Source organism: Drosophila mojavensis, unplaced genomic scaffold (genome assembly GCF_018153725.1).
Source record: "Drosophila mojavensis isolate 15081-1352.22 unplaced genomic scaffold, ASM1815372v1 contig_136, whole genome shotgun sequence".
Classification (NCBI taxonomy): domain Eukaryota; kingdom Metazoa; phylum Arthropoda; class Insecta; order Diptera; family Drosophilidae; genus Drosophila; species Drosophila mojavensis.
The window spans coordinates 23,826,711-23,846,416 of NW_025318667.1; the positions used below are offsets into that span (position 1 = coordinate 23,826,711).

The 19,706-nt window shown below is 44.3% G+C and overlaps 1 protein-coding gene across 6 annotated transcripts in view; it reads right to left on the minus strand.

Moving 5' to 3' along the window:
* Window positions 1–19,706, minus strand: part of LOC6584569 (dopamine D2-like receptor) — a 107,948-nt gene that overhangs the window by 30,232 nt on the left and 58,010 nt on the right. The window lies entirely within an intron of this gene.

A 19,706-nucleotide genomic window follows, 5' to 3' on the forward strand; every position in this document is an offset into this window, starting at 1 on the left:
TGTTTTATTCTCTCTTCGCTTTCATAAAAAGTTGAACGATAGTATCGATTGGGATGAACTATCGATGGGTTAGGGTTTTCAGCTGTTTCCACAGCTGAAATCCACATACATACATACATATGCATACATAGGTGATTAATATTATGGTTAAATGCATTTAATAGGGCTTACTCTCACACCTGCCCAAGGTCGGTGGCGTGGAGCCACTATCGATAGATTTGCAGCTCTGACTTGGACAAGGATTAGCAGCAGTCGTATCTATATAAACCTATATGATATAGTATAAATATATAAAATGTACAGATAGCTGATTGGATATATGGATAAGTGCAGTTGGTGTAGGGTTCACTTCTATGCTATTATCCAACACCCGTCCAAGGTGTGGCCATAAACTGCTGCCAAAGTGAAACACTTGTGGTGGTGCGACTGTGGTTGCGGCTGCTACTCCTGCTGCCACTTGCTCAGCAGCTGCTGTCGCAGTGAGAGCTGTCAGGCGTTCGTGTTGATGTTTGTCGCAGCAAAACGACATGATAAACGAGTCAGCGTAAACGAGTTTAGTTGGCAAGTGATAAACCAAGACAGAGACAGACACAGAGACAGAGAGAAAGAGCTCAAATTGGCAACAGTCAGGATGCTGAGGACGACTCTGATGCTGCTGCTGCTGCTGCTTCGGCAAGGAGCTCAAAGTATGCCATAACATTTGGCTTTTTATGAATTTTCATAATTTGGCGCATTCGCTGTAATCGTGACGTCGAACAGAGACAGAGAGACAAAGAGAGAGAGAGAGAGAGAGAGAGCAGGAGCGAGCTGTTTAGTATGAAAATGTCACAACAGCTGCATAAGAATTCGGGCAGGGATTTTGTTTGGCATTGGGGAGCTGTAGCTGCCTTTCGTTTTCGGTTTTTATGCGTCAGGCATATTACATATAAATATATATATATATATATATATATATATATGTATGTGTGAATATGTGTGTAATGCCCGGACTGGGCAAGCGGGACGGATATGTTTTGGGGTGGGGGGTGTATATGTTGTGGCTGGGCGCGACTTTTGCCTATTTTATGAGCGTCATAAAAGTTTACTTAGTGTGGCCAACCGTGCAATGGCCGTGGCCAAAAAGTTGGCCACGTCGACAAGAATCCACCACAAACTAAAAGCCAAGCCATCGCATAAGAGCCATCAAATAATTTGTTTATGTTTCCAACTGCTGCAAGCCGTTCCAGGACGCTCGCCGGCCCAATCAACCAGGCTGTTCCGCAACGAAACGAGCTGCATAATTAGCTCGGCTCGGCAGCTGTCGCAGCAAAGCGGAGAGCGGAACTTAATACGATGTCAACAGCTACACACATTCCAGTCAAGGCCAAACAGAAGAGAAGAAAATGAAAAAAGCATTGCCTACTTTTATGGGCAGCGCTTTGATATCGTGTTAAAAATGTGTTGCCTACTTTTGTGCGCTGGCCAAAACTACATTCAAATTGCATTGGCCATTGACCGCTGGCCGTTAGCAGCACTCGTGTAATCAAGTTAGCGCAATAGAGGGACAAATTGCCATCCCCCACAGCCCCACAGCCTCTCTGCCCCTCTGTCTCTCTGTCCCGGCCACCTCTCGCTCCAGTCAAAGCCCAGCGTCTATTATACAAGTTTCGCATACATTTTGCTCTGCCAAAGGAAAAGTTAATTGAACCTGCTGCCCTAATAGAGTAACATACACTAGCCGGCTGTCGTCAGAGTGGAGAGCGTCTGCAAAAAGGGCTTGAAGGCGAACAAGCCAAAGACAAAGCACACTCAGACTGAAGGGAGCCAAAGCTGTTGCTGTTGCTGCTCCTGCTGCTCCTGCTGCTGCTGCTGCTGCTGCTGCTGCTGTTGTTGCTGTGATATCATATCAGGCGCGCAGGGCAATTAATTGACTTATTTATTAAGTTTTTTGTATGTGTCTGTGTGGCTGTGCTTGGCTCAAGTGTGCGTGTGTGTGTGTGTGTGTGTGTATGTTGGCAAAAGTACCATCCATGGCTGTAACAACTTTAGTGTTCTGTGCGCCATTTTTAATAGCCTCGGACGGCCCCAAAGGCGATGTCGAGCGCAATGCCAGCTGTGTGGGTGTCCCCCACACCCCACACCCCCCTCTCTCTCTTTCTCCCCCTCTCTCTTTGTGTGTATGACTCCTGCAGCTGCTTGTTACCGTGCGTATTGAGATTTTAGCACAAATTAGTTGTCATTAGCGTCAAGGGAAATTTTATTTTATGATGACATTTCCTACGCTCAGGCGCCATATTTTACCTCCAAAGAGCTTTTACTTGACTCACGGCTGTGTGTGTTTGAGTGTGCGTGTGTGTGGGTGTGTATTTATACATTCGTTTCTTTCGAATATAATGAGAGCTTTGCATAAGCCTGATTGCCTTCACATGCTGTCAAGTTCTGTCATCGAATTAGCAACTATGGATGAGGCTAAATGCCTGGTGAATCAATCAATGGGGCGAGCGCTTGGACCTCTGCGGAGCAATACAATTAATGATCGGCCATAAAAATGGCCAGCAACTAACTGGAATAGTTCTCGCCTCAAATGGCTGCCAGCCGCAGAACCAAAACAAAGCCAGCGCAAACCCTAAGGCTTTATTTTATTTATAATTTGTTTTTGTTTTGTTTTTGTTTTGTTTTTGTTTTGTTTTTGTTTTTGTTTTTTTTTTTTTCCATTGAGCTTTTAAGCTGTTGTGTGGGCGAGCTGGGCGCAAATTTAAAGCATTGTTAATTATTTAAGTTGTAGCTGGGCGCCGGGCCGTTCTAGTGGCATTAAATTAGCTAAATAACCCTGGATGGGTTGCCAACCCGTGAACAGGAAGATACGCGCTGCTACACACGCACGCGAGCGCCGGCTGGGATGCTGATAATGCGCTGGCAGGAAGTGTGTGTGTGTGTGTGTGTGTCTGTGTGTGTGTGGTGCAGGAGGAGGCAAGCGAAGCTGGGTTCACGGTCGCCAACTGGCGATAATTTTGATAGCAGCCATTTAGCTGAGACCTTTTGCACCCACAGCCAGCCTGTGCACTCGCTGGATTTTCATTTTCATTTTCATTTTTTTTTTTTTTTTTTTTTTTTTTTGCCTGCTCTTCTTCTTCATCTTTTGTTTGTGTTGCTGCTGCTGCTGTGTGTGAAGGAAACCACAAACTGTTGCAGGAAGGGGCAAGCGGCACAGGAAGAGCCTGAGCGCCCGCTAAGCGTGTGAGTGTTGAAAACTTTTGTCGGTGGCCAATTTCATGCTGTTGGATTATTTATTTGAATTGATGTGCGGCCTGCCTACAGTTCTCGCCGCAGCCCCCGCCACAGCTCCCGCCACGCCTCAGCTTGTGCTGGCTGCTTGCCATGGATTTATATAGATTTTCTGGTCGCTCAACTCAAGTGGCTGCCATGTGAACTTTCTGGCAGCGGCGCCTCCTGCCACATGGCCCGTTCAAATGCTTTTGGCCAAAATGCAGCAGCTGGCTGGAAGTCAATGGCATGCACACTCGCTGCATAAATAAACACGACTTGACCTCTTGACCCGGCGCAATGCATCCTAATCTTGGCTGCAACTGCCGTTACGTCAGCCCATGAGCTGAATCGAAATGATTCATTTTCCAAATCTTTTAAGCTCAACACTCAAATTTAACTCTCTGTAAAGTATTAGAGCCGAGCTCTAAGCAGCTTTCTTCGGCCGAGAGGCTCGGCTCAGCTCAGCTCACTCGACGCTCGAGCTGTGGACATATCGGCTTAATCCGTAAGCCTGCTGCTTGTTTACAGATTACATTCGGAACTCATGCGAAATAGCTGTCGTGCTGCCTGTCTATATGCGTATTTCAATCAAAGAACTCTGCCTGCCCAAGTTTAAGGTGTATGAACTGGAGCTGGAGTTTGAAGACACTGAATAATGCCAGCGAGATCTTGCTTGCTCGATAGATCATCAGATATCAAATTATATTCAAATTTTGGCATTGTGCAATCAATCGATAAAAGCATCGATAAATTCGATAGTTGAAACTATTATCGAATGGAATCATTATTGATTGGAGTCATTATCGAATGGAGTCATTATCGAGTGGAGTCATTATTGAGTGGAGTCTTTGTAGTGTGAAGTTATTATTATCGAATTAGTCGTTATTATCGAGTGGAGTCATTATCGAATGGAGTCATTATCGAGTGGAGTCATTATTGAGTGGAGTCTTTGTAGAGTGTAGTTATTATTATCGAATTAGTCGTTATTATCGAATGGAGTCATTATCGAGTGGAGTCATTCTCGAATGGAGTCATTATCGAATGGAGTCATTATCGAATGGAGTCCTTATCGAGTGCAGTTATTATTATCGAATTAGTCGTTATTATCGAGTGGAGTTATTATCTAGTGGAGTCATTATCGAATGGAGTCATTATCGAGTGGAGTCATTATTGAGTGGAGTCATTTTTGAGTGGAGTCATTATCGAATGGAGTCATTATTATCACATTGGTCGTTATTATCGAGTGAAGTCACTATCGAATGGAGTTATTATCGAGTGGAGTCATTATCGAATGGAGTCATTATCGAGTGGAGTCATTATCGAATGGAGTCATTATCGAATGGAGTCAATATCGAGTGGAGTCATTTTTGAGTGGAGTCTTTGTAGAGTGTAGTTATTATTATCGAATTAGTCGTTATTATCGAATGGAGTCATTATCGAGTGGAGTCTTTCTCGAATGGAGTCATTATCGAATGGAGTCATTATCGAGTGGAGTCATTATCGATGATTTGACGACTCTAACTGCCTTCTCATAACTATCAATATCTCTACCAGAAATCCATAAAGTGCTAGCTGTACACGACGAGTTTTCTGAATCAGTAAAAGCTCTAAAAGTTCCCTTTGCATAGCTGATCTATGATTGTTTAGACTTTATGGCTTCAGCTCTCATTTCAGCTATAGAAGGACCTGCTCTCTCTACTTTGACTAATCGTACTCGACTGACATCTCTGCTAATTGTTGGCCTAGCAACCACAGAGCAGCCCTAATTATGAAATGAGAACAAACTGTTGTCAGCTTCAGAGCAAATTCCGAGCATTTTCGTGAAGAGTCCTTGACGAGCAATTGACTTGAGCTGGCATTAAATAATGCCACGGCAGAGCATGGGCTGGCCGAGCTGCTCCGCTCCGACTTCCGGTTCGCATAACTGACACCTTGGGCACACGTTTTAATGGCTCTTATTTTTAGCCTAAACAAAAAACCAAAAAAAAAAAACAAAAAACAAAAAACAACAACAAAAAAGTAAGCTCTGTGTCCTGTGACGTCTTTGTCGACCCTTCACTGGCTGCTGGCTGTTGGCCACTTAGCTCCTGACCCCGTGGAACCTGCTTAGCTCTGCTGCCTGCTTATATTAAACAAATCCAATCCAATAATTTCGGCTCATGCATAATAAAAAAGGCGACGGACGAGCGATGGCTTGAAGAGGGTCACCAGGACAAGAGAGATATAATAACAGTGACAGCCAAAGAGAGCGGGAGGGAGAGAGATAACAAGCTTATTTATTTGTATGCGTGTGTGTGTGTGTGTGTGTGTGTGTGTGTGTGTGTGTCGCTGAAATTGGAATTGAAATGGGCATGGGGTGTGCGACACTTGGCTGTCAGTGCCAGGCGACTACGCGACTATTTTTGCCAAAATATTTTCCCATTTTTGCTATGTACATACATATAGATTTGTTCTGCTTCTGCTTTTGCTCTTCTTCTTCTATTTTTCTGCACCAAATGCTGACTAAGTGCCGCTGTTGCCTCTGTGCACCCTTTTTACTTTCATTGGAGCGCAAATAAATAAATTTAATGCGCCAACTGGCTGCAAAAAAAAAAAAAGAAAAAAAAAATGCTTTTGGCCCGTTTCGGACACTTGTGGCGGTTGCAGAGCGCAGCCAAACTGGCCGAGCAACGAAGCGAGGATTAGAGACATCCTAACTGGGACTATATATGTGTGTCTGTGTGTGTGTGTGTGTGTGTGTGTCGACCTGTTTTTGCGTACATTAATCAGTTTATTTATTTTTGGCGTCCAAAACTTTATTCTTGGCGCTTTACAGTGGGCTGCGCGGGGCCAGCCAAAGCCAACTATATGCCTCAATATATAAGAGTATTTACATATACATGTACATATATACTCCATATATTACACACATGTTTATTTATAAGTCATTTGCCATAATTGCAAATAGCAAATCGAGCAATAATGCTGCTGAATTATGCATCAAGATAAGCGTTTTTGGGGCTTTGTGTGCTTAACTGGTTTTTGTTTTTGTTTTTGTTTTTTGCCCTCCCCCCTCAGATTCTTTTTAGGCTCTGTCGGCCCTGCAACCGCAGCGAGCAAAGCTGCCACAGCAGCAACAGCAACAGCAACAACAACAACATCGCATACAAAAGCAATTAGAAGAGTCTAACATGTGTAAAGCCCCAACACACACACACGCACACACACACACGGAGAGAGAGAAGGAGAGAGAGAGAGCGGTGCACACACACACACGCGTGACATGATTATGGCAATGAACATGAAGCAAACTTGAGGCAGACTTTGACTTTGCCAGCTACACAGCGCCACGCCCCCTGTCAGATGGCACGCCCACACATTGCACGCTTTTACACTGTCGATGGGCACTTGAATGTTGACAAAAGCTTTCAACTGGCATATACAACCACTTAAAAGACGAAAGCATTGCCCCAAACACATAGAGAGAGAGAGAGAGAGGGAGAGAGAGAGAGTGAGGGTATTTGTGTGTGTCCTTTTCATCTTCTTCTTCTTGCTGCCGCGAGTTGAAATGAGCTAAGCCGCCGCTACACACACACACACACACACCCACACACTCGCACACACACACACTCGCACACCCACACACTCGCACACAGGCAAGCCAAGCTGAAAGCAAGTCCCCGGGCCAGTCGCCCGAGTTAACTGTCTGCTCGTCCGTTTGGCTATCTGTTCGTCTGTGTCATAAGCAATGCGCTCGACAATAATTCTCTTTGTTGGCCTCATTTGCCAGCGGTTGTCTCTTGTTGCATTCCGGAGCCCTGCTCAGCCAGGCGATGGCCCTGGCCGTCGTCTGATGCTGCCACCAAATCTTCAGTCCCCCCCTCAAACACAGAGAAAGAGAGAGAGAGAGAGATAGAGACACAGGCGCAGAGTCACTCATTTTTATGAGTTAAGTGCTATCCACACAGCACCCTAACCTTGTCCCCCCCACCCCCCCACTCGCCCCACTCAAAGCTGGCCCCGTTACACAGTCGCCCAGTGCCCGTGTTACTTGCCCACTTATTGTGCTGTTGTTGACGCAAATCCTCTTAACTAAATCAATTTTCATTTGTGTTTACGTGTGTGTGTGTGTGTGTGTGTGTGAGTGTCCCTCTCTCTCTTTCTCTCGCTCTCCCTCGATCTCTTTCGCTCCTTGTGCGTGTGGACATACGAATACAAATGCCCATGGACTTGGGCCAGCTAAATAATTGTGCTTGTATTTCGGATTTCTTCATATCGTTAGTGTGAGCCCTGAAAAGTATGCTATATATTTTGTTCCTCTCCTTCGCGCTGCCCTGCTCGCCTCACGCTCGCTGCGCTGAGAGTGTTTGACAGAGAATTCTGATTTAGTTATGACTCGAGTAAAACATTTCACGCGCACATGCATTACACAGAGTGGGCAAGGGAGGGAGGGGAGACCGCAGAGAGAGAGAGAGAGAGAGGAAGGGACCCTTAAAAGCAGATATACTTGGAGTGAAAGCAAATGATAAATAAAATAAATAGAATGGAGGTAGCAGCACAGTGCGGTTCAGTTGCGAATATTGTTTCAGTGTGATCGTTAACCGATATACTGCTCAAAGACCAACAATCGATCCATCGTTTAAATGAATATCAATTGATATCATGGATATTTTTTAATAGCTCTAATATATGCAAACAAGTGGGCAAGCGTAGACATGAAAAATGCTCCATATTATTGTTTACAACTTTTTGGAAGTCTGTAAATAGTTGTGGTATAATAGTTGATATTGAGATATAAACGCTTGGATAGCATTATTGTTGATTCAAGAAAAATTACCGCTTCTAAATGAATGCATGTACATTTCGACCCATTTTTCATATGTCATAAATTAGGAAAAGAAAGTTAAGTTTTCGTTGTGAAGTCTATGTAATGAATAGAAGCTATAAACTTTCTGTAGGAGGCTTTTTTTCGATTTTCACTTATTTGAGCAGCTAATATTTCCAAGCTTCTTCTTCTTCTTCTCTTCTATCCTTCACTCTCATCGCACTCAAATCATCTATCGACAGCCTCATACCCATCGATATGGTCAAGTATCGATAGATTTATATCTATTGATAATTAACCATAGTGCTATTCCCTGTAAGCTCGTCTTGGTCTACTACAACGTATGGTAATAAGCGATCTGGCACCTCTGTTAAAATATATAAGGCTGCCAAATGGGTCAATCGAATATGGACAGCCCTGTAAATTCCAACCCTGTACATTTTATGGAGCCACTTAAGTACAAATTGTATATCGATACATCTCCTTTCACAATTCTCGTATCTCTTAAGTCGTTTGCTCGCGGTTCAATGGTGGCGCCTCTCAATATTTTCGATGTTTTGAGAGAAAAATCTCGAGACTATCGATAGTGTCGTTTTTGATATGTCAACTACATTTGTTTTTAGACTAAGCTCGCTTTTTCTAGAGTGAGTCAGTAAGATAAATAAAAATCCAATGACTCGATAGTGCAATCGATAGTTTTGCAACTCTATTTCTTACGACTATCGATAAAGGAATAAAACTATCGATGCTGGCGTTGAAAGTTGCCAGCTCAATGGTCAACAATGCCTCAGCTCCATAGTTCTAGACTGTCGATAGTGACATAAAACTATCGGTAGTGACGCAGAGAGGTAAAAGTTTGATAGCCCATAGTGCCATCGATAGGGACATAAAGAGATCGATAGTGTGGCAGATAGTTACAAAATCCATGTCTCGCTGGTGCCATCGATAACTTGGTAAGCTATCATGGCTACTAACTCCACGAAATAAGCTGTCGCTGGACAACAAAATCCAAATTTATAAAACAATATTAGCCCCTAGCTTGTTTTACGCCATTCAAATATATGGCATCGCAGCCAAATGTCATTTGAATAAACTGCGAGTATTACAAGCAAAAACTTTGAGGAAGATCACTGGGGTTCCGTGGTACATTAGAACAAGAAACATCGAACGCGACCTCAAAGTAACAAAAATCGGAGACAAAATACAGGAGATAGCCAACAAATACACTGGAAGGCGAAATGCACACCCAAATAGCTTGGCCAGACGACTAGGCTCTGCAGTCGACCGCCGTAGGAGAAGACTGAAACGTCATCACCCTCAAGACCTACTGGATCGGGTCTTGACCTAACACCTCCAGATTTGACAAGAATATATGCAAATAATATTAATAATAATATAGCTTTTAAGTAAATAAATTTTTGTAGATATCTGTTTAGCTTAAGTTACCATTTAGGTAGCGGTGCGCTAAGCTGTAAATACATTTTGTAATTTCTCTTACAAAAAAAAAAAAAAAAAAAAAAAAAACAAAGCAAGTAAGAAAACTCTAGTCGAGACTGCTCGACTAGTAGATACCCTGAACCCTCTAAGCTGATATTCTAATCATTTTACATTTTTATGCACACATACATACACATGCATCCACACGCACGCATAAGCCTGCGCTCTGCTAACTGCGCAGTAAGCAGCGACTGCGCTTGGGCTGCGCTGTTTTGTGGGCAATATTATGAGAATTTATTTGTTGAATAATTTCTTTTGTAGACATAAGATCTTAATTAAACTTTCAGAGTGTAATCATATGATGAATATGTGTGTACATTCCAAAGCACAAAACTCTAGTACTTGAAATGCGTTTTTTTTACAAATTGGTGGGAAAGGGGGCGTGGTATCCAAAATCTGTAAATTACAAAATCTTCGTGTCCATTAACTTTATATACAACGCAAATTTGAAGACTCCAGGTCTAAAAATGTTCAAATTAAGCTGAAAAAACAATGCCGATTTTTCGATTATTCTCGATAAAAAGTTATCGGATGAATTATCGAAAAAATAAAGCAAACTCGTACTGCGTATGGTACACACAAGTATGCATGCCAAATTTCAGCTCTCTAGCTCTAATAACTTCTGAGATCGACGCACTCATACGGACGGACAGACGGACAGGGCTATATCAACTCAGCTCGTCGCGCTGATCAAGAATTTATATACTTTATGGGGTCTGCCACGCCTCCTTCTGCCCGTTACATACTTTTTCACAAAACCATTATACCCTGATTTCCCATTTTCAATGGGTTCAGGGTATAAAAAGCAAATAGTTTGCTCATAAAATTGCTGTTATTAAGGCATCTCGCATAATATTTGAATAATTGAATTTCATTATGAAAATCGATAAGCCGCTGCATTTGCATTGTGCATGCATGAATGCGCGAAGGAGTTGAGTGCATATTTGCTCGATTGTGTCACGCCCGTGGCTTTTTGACACACTTGTCAATGTGTTCATGCGTGTGTGTGTGTTTTTTTTTTTTTTATATTCATTTATTGACAAAATAAAAATTGCAAGTTGTGTGGTGGCTAGGATAGCGCGCGGTGCTTGCGGGACGGCCGTAAAGCATTGCTTCGCAAGCACTATGCGCTACCTTAGCCTGGGACAGCTCGTCTTCTCAGTCGCTCGACTCTGCGGAGCTCCATCATCACTGTGGCCGCGAAGGTGCTTGTTAGTTCCCAAGCTTCCTCCGATTCCAGCATGGCGTTGACTAAGTTGTCCGCTCTGATGGAGCGGCCCACTGCCTCTTCCAGACGACGCCTCTCCTCCAGGAACCGTCCACATTCGAAAAGAATGTGGTTGGCGTCTTCCACATGCCCTCGCTCGCACCAGGGGCACTCGTCAGATTCCTCGTGGCCAAAGCGCTTCAAATAGCTCCGAAAGCATCCATGACCCGAGAGGATCTGCGTAAGGTAGAAGTTAACCTCGCCATGTTTGCGGTTAACCCATGGTTCAAGCTCCGGGATGAGCTTGTGCGTCCACCGCCCTTTAGCTGAGCTATTCCACCTTCTTTGCCATCGTGCGATGCTGTTCGCCCTGACAGCGTTGAGTCGCGTAGGCCCGTGCGAATTCCGCTCCACGGCTTCGGCGACCAAATACTCCAGTGGCACCATACCGGCTATGACGAGCGCCGCGTCATCGGAGATAGTCCTGAAAGCGCAGCTGACTCTGATTGCGCTCAGCCTGTAGATCGCGCAAATGCCTCGGCTGTAGCTCGGCGTTGCCATCGCTCTTGCCCATATTGGCGCAGCATAGAGGATGACAGACCTAATGACGCTCATTAGGAGGAGACGTCGTTGCTGTTTAGGTCCCCGCGTGTTAAGCATGATTCTCGAGAGAGCTCTACAAGAATCAGCTGCCTTTTTATGCACATATTCTAAGTGCTCGCGGAAAGTTAATCTTGTGTCTATCATGACACCAAGATATCTTATCGCCCTCTTTGACGCAATGGTGACGCTGCCGATCTTTACATTGGCAGTTTCCACTCTTTTGCGACTGCTGACTAGTACCACTTCGGTCTTGTGTGCCGCTAGCTCGAACCCAGCTCCTGTCAACCAGCTTCGTATGCGATTGATACTTTCGCTGCACATATCCTCTGTATCTTTGAGCTCCTTTCCTATGGCTACGACAGCTACATCATCAGCAAAGCCAATGGTGTGCGCGCCTGCTGGTAGTTCCAAGCGCAGTACGCCGTCGTACATGATGTTCCATAGGAGAGGCCCCAGCACTGAGCCTTGGGGTACTCCAGCTGACACTGTATGAGTTTGGGGACCCTCACTCGTGTTGTATACCAGTGTTCTTCCTCTGAAGTAGCTCTTTATTATCTCTCTTAGATATTTAGGGATATTATATTGTGACAGCGCATTCAGTATCATATCCCAACTAGCTGTGTTGAAGGCATTCCTTACATCCAGGGTTGCGATGATGCAGTATTCCTTCGTCCCGTGCCTCCATCTGGTGCCTTGAATAGCGGAAGTGGCCAGACCGACAACTTTGTTAAGCGCGTCCGTTGTTGACCGGGCCTTCCGGAAACCAAATTGGTTTGGTGACAGGCCTCCGGCGCTTGCAATCGCAGTCTCCAGCCTAGAGCAGATCAGTTTCTCAAACACCTTTCCCATGGTGTCTAAGAGACAGATCGGTCTGTACGAAGATGGCTCATTCGGTGGTTTGCCAGCCTTGGGTAGCAATACCAGATTCTGGGCTTTCCATTTTGCCGGGAACGTCTCTTGGATGAGGCATTCGTTAAATAATTCGGCGAACGTACTTGGGTGCAAGGCGAGGGCTAGCTTTAGCGCACGATTTGGGATCCCGTCCGGCCCTGGAGCTGTGTTGGTTCTAAGACCTCGGAGAACTACTGATATTTCTTCCTCTGTAACTAAAACAATTTCAGTGCTCGTTGAGCCCTGATCAGCAGACTCGGACTCAGGGGCGTGAATGGAGCTTAACCTTTCTGGAAAGAGTGTTTCCACAATCGATTTAAGCTCCAGACGATCCGGAAGGCTGCACCTGTCTACCTGCGTATAGTCTTTTAACTACTATCTTATATGCCCTGCCCCAAGGGTCATATTCGGCTGAGTCGCACAACTGTAAAAAAACATTCTCTTTTGCTTGCCCGAATGGCCTTCTTCAGCTGTTTTCTAGCTGCCTGGTAAGCTAACTGTTTCTCAAAAAACGTTGACCTACCGCGAGCCCGTTGGTAGCTTCTTCTCGCCTGGATGCATTTGCGACGAATGTCACCTATTTGCGTGTTCCACCAATACGTAGGATCATGTTGTCGCGTGAACTGCTTGCGACGTAACATGCTGCTATTGCAGGCACACTGTAATTGGGCTACCATTTGGCATGCTCTGGCCTCAGCATTGCCAATTGTACCTAGAGACTGAATGGCCTCTGAAAAGACCGCGGGATCAAAAGTATCTAGCCGATACGACTCCCTCCACAATGTTGACGCCCTGGCAGGTGGCTCACCTATTGTGAACAGAAGTGCCGTATGATCGCTGCCTGTATAGCTATCGCAATGGCTCCATGTTGCTCCCCGAAAGAGGGATGAAGTGACAAAAGTAATGTCGATAACAGACCCGTATCCCGCCCGACTGAAGGTGTACTCATGGCCAGTGTTGAGCAGTGCAACATCTAGTGTCGCGAAGATCTCCAGTAGGATACGACCTCTGGCATTTGTTGTTGGGCTACCCCATTCTAGCGCCCAGGAGTTAAAATCTCCAGCTATAATGGCCTTCCGACCCCTAGCATCCTCGGCAAGCTCGTCGAGCACCGTCGATTCACTGAGCTGCATGCTGGGGGCCAGATAGCAACTGTAAAGCCACAAGCTACCATATCGGCCACGTACGAACCCATTGAATGACTTAACATTCGAAAGTAAGTTCGTTGAGTTGCCGCATACCCACAACGCAGCTTTGCCATTAACGTCTGTTGACCATGTCCTAGGGCAGCTGGTTCTACAGTGGTGAGGCTCACTGAGAAAAGCTACATCTATACATTTTTCCCTAATGGTCTGCTCTAGAAGATCTTGGGCAGCAACACAATGATTTAAGTTAAGCTGCAAAAACCTTAACATTTCATTTTACGAGCAGCTTCACGGTAAGATGGGCACTTGAAGCTGCCTGCTGAATGGTCCGTCTGCTTTTCACCTTTCCGGATGCAGAGGCTACATTTTGGTGGCTTGGTGCATGCTTTGGCACTGTGACCCATTTCTCCACACCTGAAACAGGCGCCCTTTAAGTCACAGTCGCTGCCGCAGTTTGCTGCCATATGACCGTAATCGAGGCACTTGAAACAGCGTTTAGGCTGCTCCACGGCTCGGATACGGCAAACTACCCATCCTATTCTAATTTTGGACAGCTCGAGCAGAGTTTTAGCTTTCCCAATCGGAAGAGCAACCGTAGCTCTTTGCTGTCCACCAAAAGCTGGCCGAAGCGATTTGATAGCCTCAATGGGGAGTGAGCTATCCTTCAACTCCACCCTAATTGCCTCCAAGATCTCCTCTTTGGTCGCTAACTCATCTAGATCGCGAATCTCAACTTGCGCCGATTCGGTAAGTGTTTTAACTACCGCTCGGTCTCCCAAGGCCTTGCCTACAGCTTCGTGCAGAGCCTCAGCGCTATGCTCCGGCTTCCTACTCAGTTGCAGTAAAAGGTCCCCCTTAGCTGTCTTCCTAATGCCTTGAACGTCGCTGCTCAGATGCTTCAAATTTGGGTCGTTTTTAACTACACGAAGCATGTCCGCGTAGCTGCAGCCCCCTACGCCTGAAATCGCAATCGCGTCAGTCCTGGGACGTTTTTGCATAGGCTTTCGCCCTTTGACGACTGTCCAGCTGCTCTGGTTTGTCTGTCGGGCGGCCTGGTTTGAAGTTTCAGATTCAGCTGTAGCCCGTAGAGCCATTGGTTCTTTTGGGTTCGCTGCACTTCTATTGGGCCTCGGCTTTTTTGAGGGAGTTTTCCTCTGTTCGGAGGCAACTTCCCTCGACCGCTTGGGAGTATTGCTACCTACTGTAGCACTAATGCTCGCTGCCTTGACGTTTTCGCCTACTTTTTTGAGTGGCGTGGTCTGCACCTCACAGTTTTTAACCGAACGGTTGCAGAACGCTTCGGCCGTCTTGTGAAGGCTGACCAGCCTAGCCAGCTCCTCTCTCATTAAGGCATTTATATGCCGCTGACCCCCAAATAAGGCAGACAGACCCTCTAGTGTAGCTCCTATTTGAGCTAACGCTTCTTTTAGTGACTTGGGTGCCTGGCACTCAGCCACTGGAGCCTGGTTAGAAGTCGACGGCTGCGCCAACACCCTCTGTTGTTGCTGCGGCGATCGCTGCAACGAGGAACGACGCGCAAAAGCTTGCAGCTCGTCCTCCATTATGGCTTCCATTTCTGCTCCGACTACCACGGCGTGAAGCCTGTAGTGGGCAATGGCTACTAATATAATCTGAGTTTACAACCCGCAGTAACTTAAACTCAACTTGACTACAGCGAGAGCCCGAAAGTATGCACTACTTTTAATAACTGCTACTTCACTCCAGCAGCTAGGTTGCTGTCTTTGCTAAGGCTTAGCAACTCACCAAGGTTAGTGAGCAGCTGATTGCTCGATGCAATTTCCAGCACTACTAACAGCTGTTAGAGTGAATGCACCTGATTTTTCTTATTGCGCAAGTGTGACGCCTAAAGTAACAAAATTTACGCGCCCACAAAAGACAAGGAAAGGAAAGAAGCCCTGACGCCAAAACACTGACGCTATCGCCCCCCTCTCTTGCACCACCGAATTATACCGCTTGGGAATTCCACGAACCGCCGCGCAGTAAGTCTCTGGTAGTTTTTTGAGGTCGCTGGGTACGCCGCGCCCACAGCAAACACGTTGACTTCAGTTCTTTCCACTTTCACAGGGGAAAACACAGTTCAAGCTATTGTCTACGATGGACCACGATGACATCGACCGCACTCCGTGAAAACGCAACTCGAACTGCGTGTGTATGTGTATGTGTTTGTGTGTGTGCGTGAGTGTGTGTGTGTGTGTGTGTGGTAGTGTAATGTGTATTTGGCAGCAGCAGCAACTGCAGCAACTGCAGCAACTGCAGCTGGCTGTAACACTTTGGCAGCCATGTCCATCGAATGTTGAGCGAATATTCGCTGAATGTTCTCTAAATGTTCTCTGGATGTTCTCTGGATGCTCTGTGCCACTTGTTGTAGTTGTTGCACGTTGTTAAACGCTATAATTGATACAGTGTGCTGCACCTGACACGCCAACATGACTCGCTCTGCAGGTGTGTGTGTGCAGGTGTGTGTGTGTGTGTACAGCTTAATTAGCACCTGACACATGCATACGGACGAGTGCAGCGCTGTCGACTGCGCAGTCACAGAGAACCTAACCGAACCGAAGCGAAGCGAAGCGAAGCCAAAGCGCATTTAATGACAAGTTAATTTTCCTCTATGCGTGCGTGCAGGTGTTCCCATGATTCTCTCTCTCTCTCACTCACTCTCGCTCTCTGTGTATGTGTGTGTGTGTGTGGCCCTCTTGGTATTAGAAAATCAACACACAGCAGGCAGCCGATTGACAGCCAGCTGTGGGTGAGTGTCAATTTAATGATCAAATTGAAATTAAATGAGCTGTCATTGTCGTTGACTGAAAGACTATGCGAGCTCAGGTGTGCGTGTGACTGTGTGTGTGTGTGTGGGTGTGTGTGTGTGTAACTGTGAGCTGAGTCCGCTTGGCTTGGCCTTAAATATTAGTGGCTTGTCAATGGCAGGCGGCATATGGGGCAGAACTCGAACGTTTATGGTTAAATGAATGTGATTAACAGCTCCTGTCGCTCTCCCTCCCTCTCTCTCTCTCTCTCTCACTCTCTCTCTCAGTCTCTCTTTCTATACATGGCATATATGTCCGTCAATGTCTTGTTCTGTGTTTGGTTAATTGTTATTATTGCTGTCATTACTGTCATTTTGTTGATGTATCCACTGATATCTGCCTCGCTAAGCGCTTATGCAATTTGTAATATATCCTATCCATGTATGTGTATATTTCTTCCTTTATCGACTGTAATTACGTGCCACTCATATCTCTATCTCGCTTCCGACAGACTTGCTATTTACTGCTATCTATGTTTCTTTTTTCCTTTTTTCCATTTATCAATTATCGCTCTATTTGTATCTTTCTCCGTTTAACGGTTTACTCTCTCTTTCTCTCTCTCTCCCTTTCTTTCTATTTATTATCTCTCTCTCTTTCTTTTTGTCTCTGTTTAACTGTGTACTATCTCTCTCTCTCTCTCTCTCTCTCTCTCTCTCTCTCTCTCTCTTTCCCTTTCTCTCCCTTCTATATGGTTACTATCTTTCTATTCTATCTTGTCCATTTTGCATTTTTCCGCTTCTTCCCTCTCTCTCTCTCTCTCTCGCTCCTCCTTTCTATCTATCCATCTCTATCACTATAGCTATCTCTCTCTTTCTCTTTCTCTTTCTCTTTATCTTTCCCCTTCTTTCTCTTCACTCTTCCCCACCTTTCTAGCTCTTCTCCCTCCCTTGCACATTCCCTCCCCTTCTCACTCTAGTCAACTTTCTATGCATCTCTTTCCCTCTTCTACTCGTTTTCATCAACTTCAAAGTTATATTATCAGATCCTTGAGCTTGATGAACAAAATGTTAACTAATATATTTCTTAAAGCTGAAAAGTTAATATTTCGCTTCAGCTGAATTATGCAAGAGTTTTCCGGACTTTCTGCACTATTTTCTTTTGGGCTTCGACGCTTTTTTGGCGTGTCATGCTTAAAGTTTGCACATTAATTATAGCCAACGTGCTGGCAGTTACTAGCTGCCACGCCCCGCCTGTACGGCCACGCCCCCTGGGCGAGTACATCTGTCAACTGGGCGCTGGGCGCTCGGGAGCTGAAAGCTAAGATTTTTGTTAATTTTATTCGAGTTTGCCGTATTTTAATTACGCCGGACGACAGTTACGTTTCATTTTTTTGTTTTTTTTTTTTTTCGTCGCTTTAAATGTTTCGCTGTTGCGAATTGCGAATTGCAAATTGCAATATTTATTTGATTTCATTTGCCATATAATTTATCGTTTTATTTACGGCCAGCCACACGGCAGGCAGGCATTAAATAAACACACACTTAATTGTGGCCAACAGGACAAACGTTGAGCTGGCCCTGTCACAAAAACGGCCAGCAATTAAATATGCAGATTTCAATATGCATAACTAAGTGCACATGTGTACATGTGTCACGTTCGCATGCGTCTGCGTCTGCCTCGGCGTCTGCATGCGTGCACGTACATATCGCATGGCATATCGCTTCACTGACTGCCTGCCCACCTGCCCACCTGCCCCCCACCACTGCTCGCTCAAGTCTGCCCACTGACAGCTGCCAGAAAACTTGGCAATCGCTGCAGACAAGCAGCAGAGCGAGTGTCCATAGTTATTAAAATGAATTGCATAAAGTGTGAAAGCTCTAAAAATACGATTTGATAAATGCCTCTTAAATGCACCTGCTCCGCCCAGTCTCTGTCTGAAAAGAGACTGAATGGGTTGTTGACCCACCCACTCAGTCTTCTTTCAGGCAATATGGCAATTCATTTAATTATACACACACACACACACACACATGCATACAAAGCGGAGGAGAGGTGTGTAAGTGTATAACTGCATAGCAATCGATAGTCGATAATTTCGCCTATCGCTGATCAACTTAACAGCCTCTCCACTTTATGCAAATAACTCATGAATAAATATGAAGTGAAATAAAATAAAACCGAAATTTCATATCAAAAATATGTGTATACAAATTATTTATAAAATAAAATAAAAAAAAAATAATAAAAAAATACCTGAAAAAATATATGTGCAAACAATTTTTTTTAAAAGACATTTTACTGTATAATTTTTCATTTCGACAAGAAATTTCAGGAGGAAGGATGTGAATATGCGGGGTGGGTGAATTATGGCAAAAATTGAAGTTCTATAAAATACACATGAAAAAAATAAAATTAAGTAATTAAATTTTAGAGACTCTTTCGTTAAAGACATAGAAGAAATAATTTTATTACTGATTTTCGACTTTTAATCGATAACAGCTATCGATTTTTGGAAACAAAAACGATATGCGCGGGGTTTATAAATATATCAAGTCTCTAGCTCTTATATCTTCTGACTCAGCGCGTCGACCTGATCAAGAATATATATACATATACGTTATGGCGTATGCCACGCCTCCTTTTGCATAATACAACAAAGTCATTATACTCTGATTTCACATTTTTAATGAGTTCAGGGTATGAAAGAAGTGAGGGTGAAAGATGTTACAAAGCGATATATCGCAGCAATGAATATCTATAGATATTATCGGCGATGAGATATAATAGAACTACTAATATACATTTTTATGAAAAACAAATTTATTTTTAAATATATATATCTTTTTTTGTTTTGTAACTGTTCTTTAATTAGATTTAAATATTAACATCTAACTGAATAAATTTAAATAGTTTAATTATTTTAAATAAATATGAATCATTGTTTGGGCTTTGAGCTGTATATATGATATGTTTTGTTAATCTTATTTAAAATACATTAATCCTTATTTATGCTTCAAACTATATTCATCATACTTGTTTTTCCCTACTTCTTGCGGTTCACTACTTTCATAAATTCAGGTGTTTTTTTGTTTTTTATTCATTCCTTATTCTAAATTGATGTAAAAATTTATACATATTTGATGATGTAAATTTCTTGAAGCTAATCGAACGCTTAATAATGGGGAAAAGAGTTTTGGAATAGGAAAATTGTTTGCCGTGAAATGGAGTATCTATTAATCTGTCAGGCGAAGGCAGTCGATGGAGAAGAAGAAGAAGAAGACTGTGTGCTGTCTGGCAGCAGGTAGCTAAAGCAGGCGAACGGATGAAGACGAAGACAGGCGAACAGCGATAGGCTGGGAAGGCAGTCAGTCAGTCAATCGAACAATCAATCATTCGGAATGACAGCTACATCGACTTAAGTCAAAGGAAATGCGTGCAGGCAGGCAGGCCAAGGATAGCTCCATCCACCTACCACCCTCTCTCTCTCTCTCTCACTCTCTCTCACTCTCTCTTTCGTTTTGCCTTCTTCTTTTTTTGTTGTGCTTTGC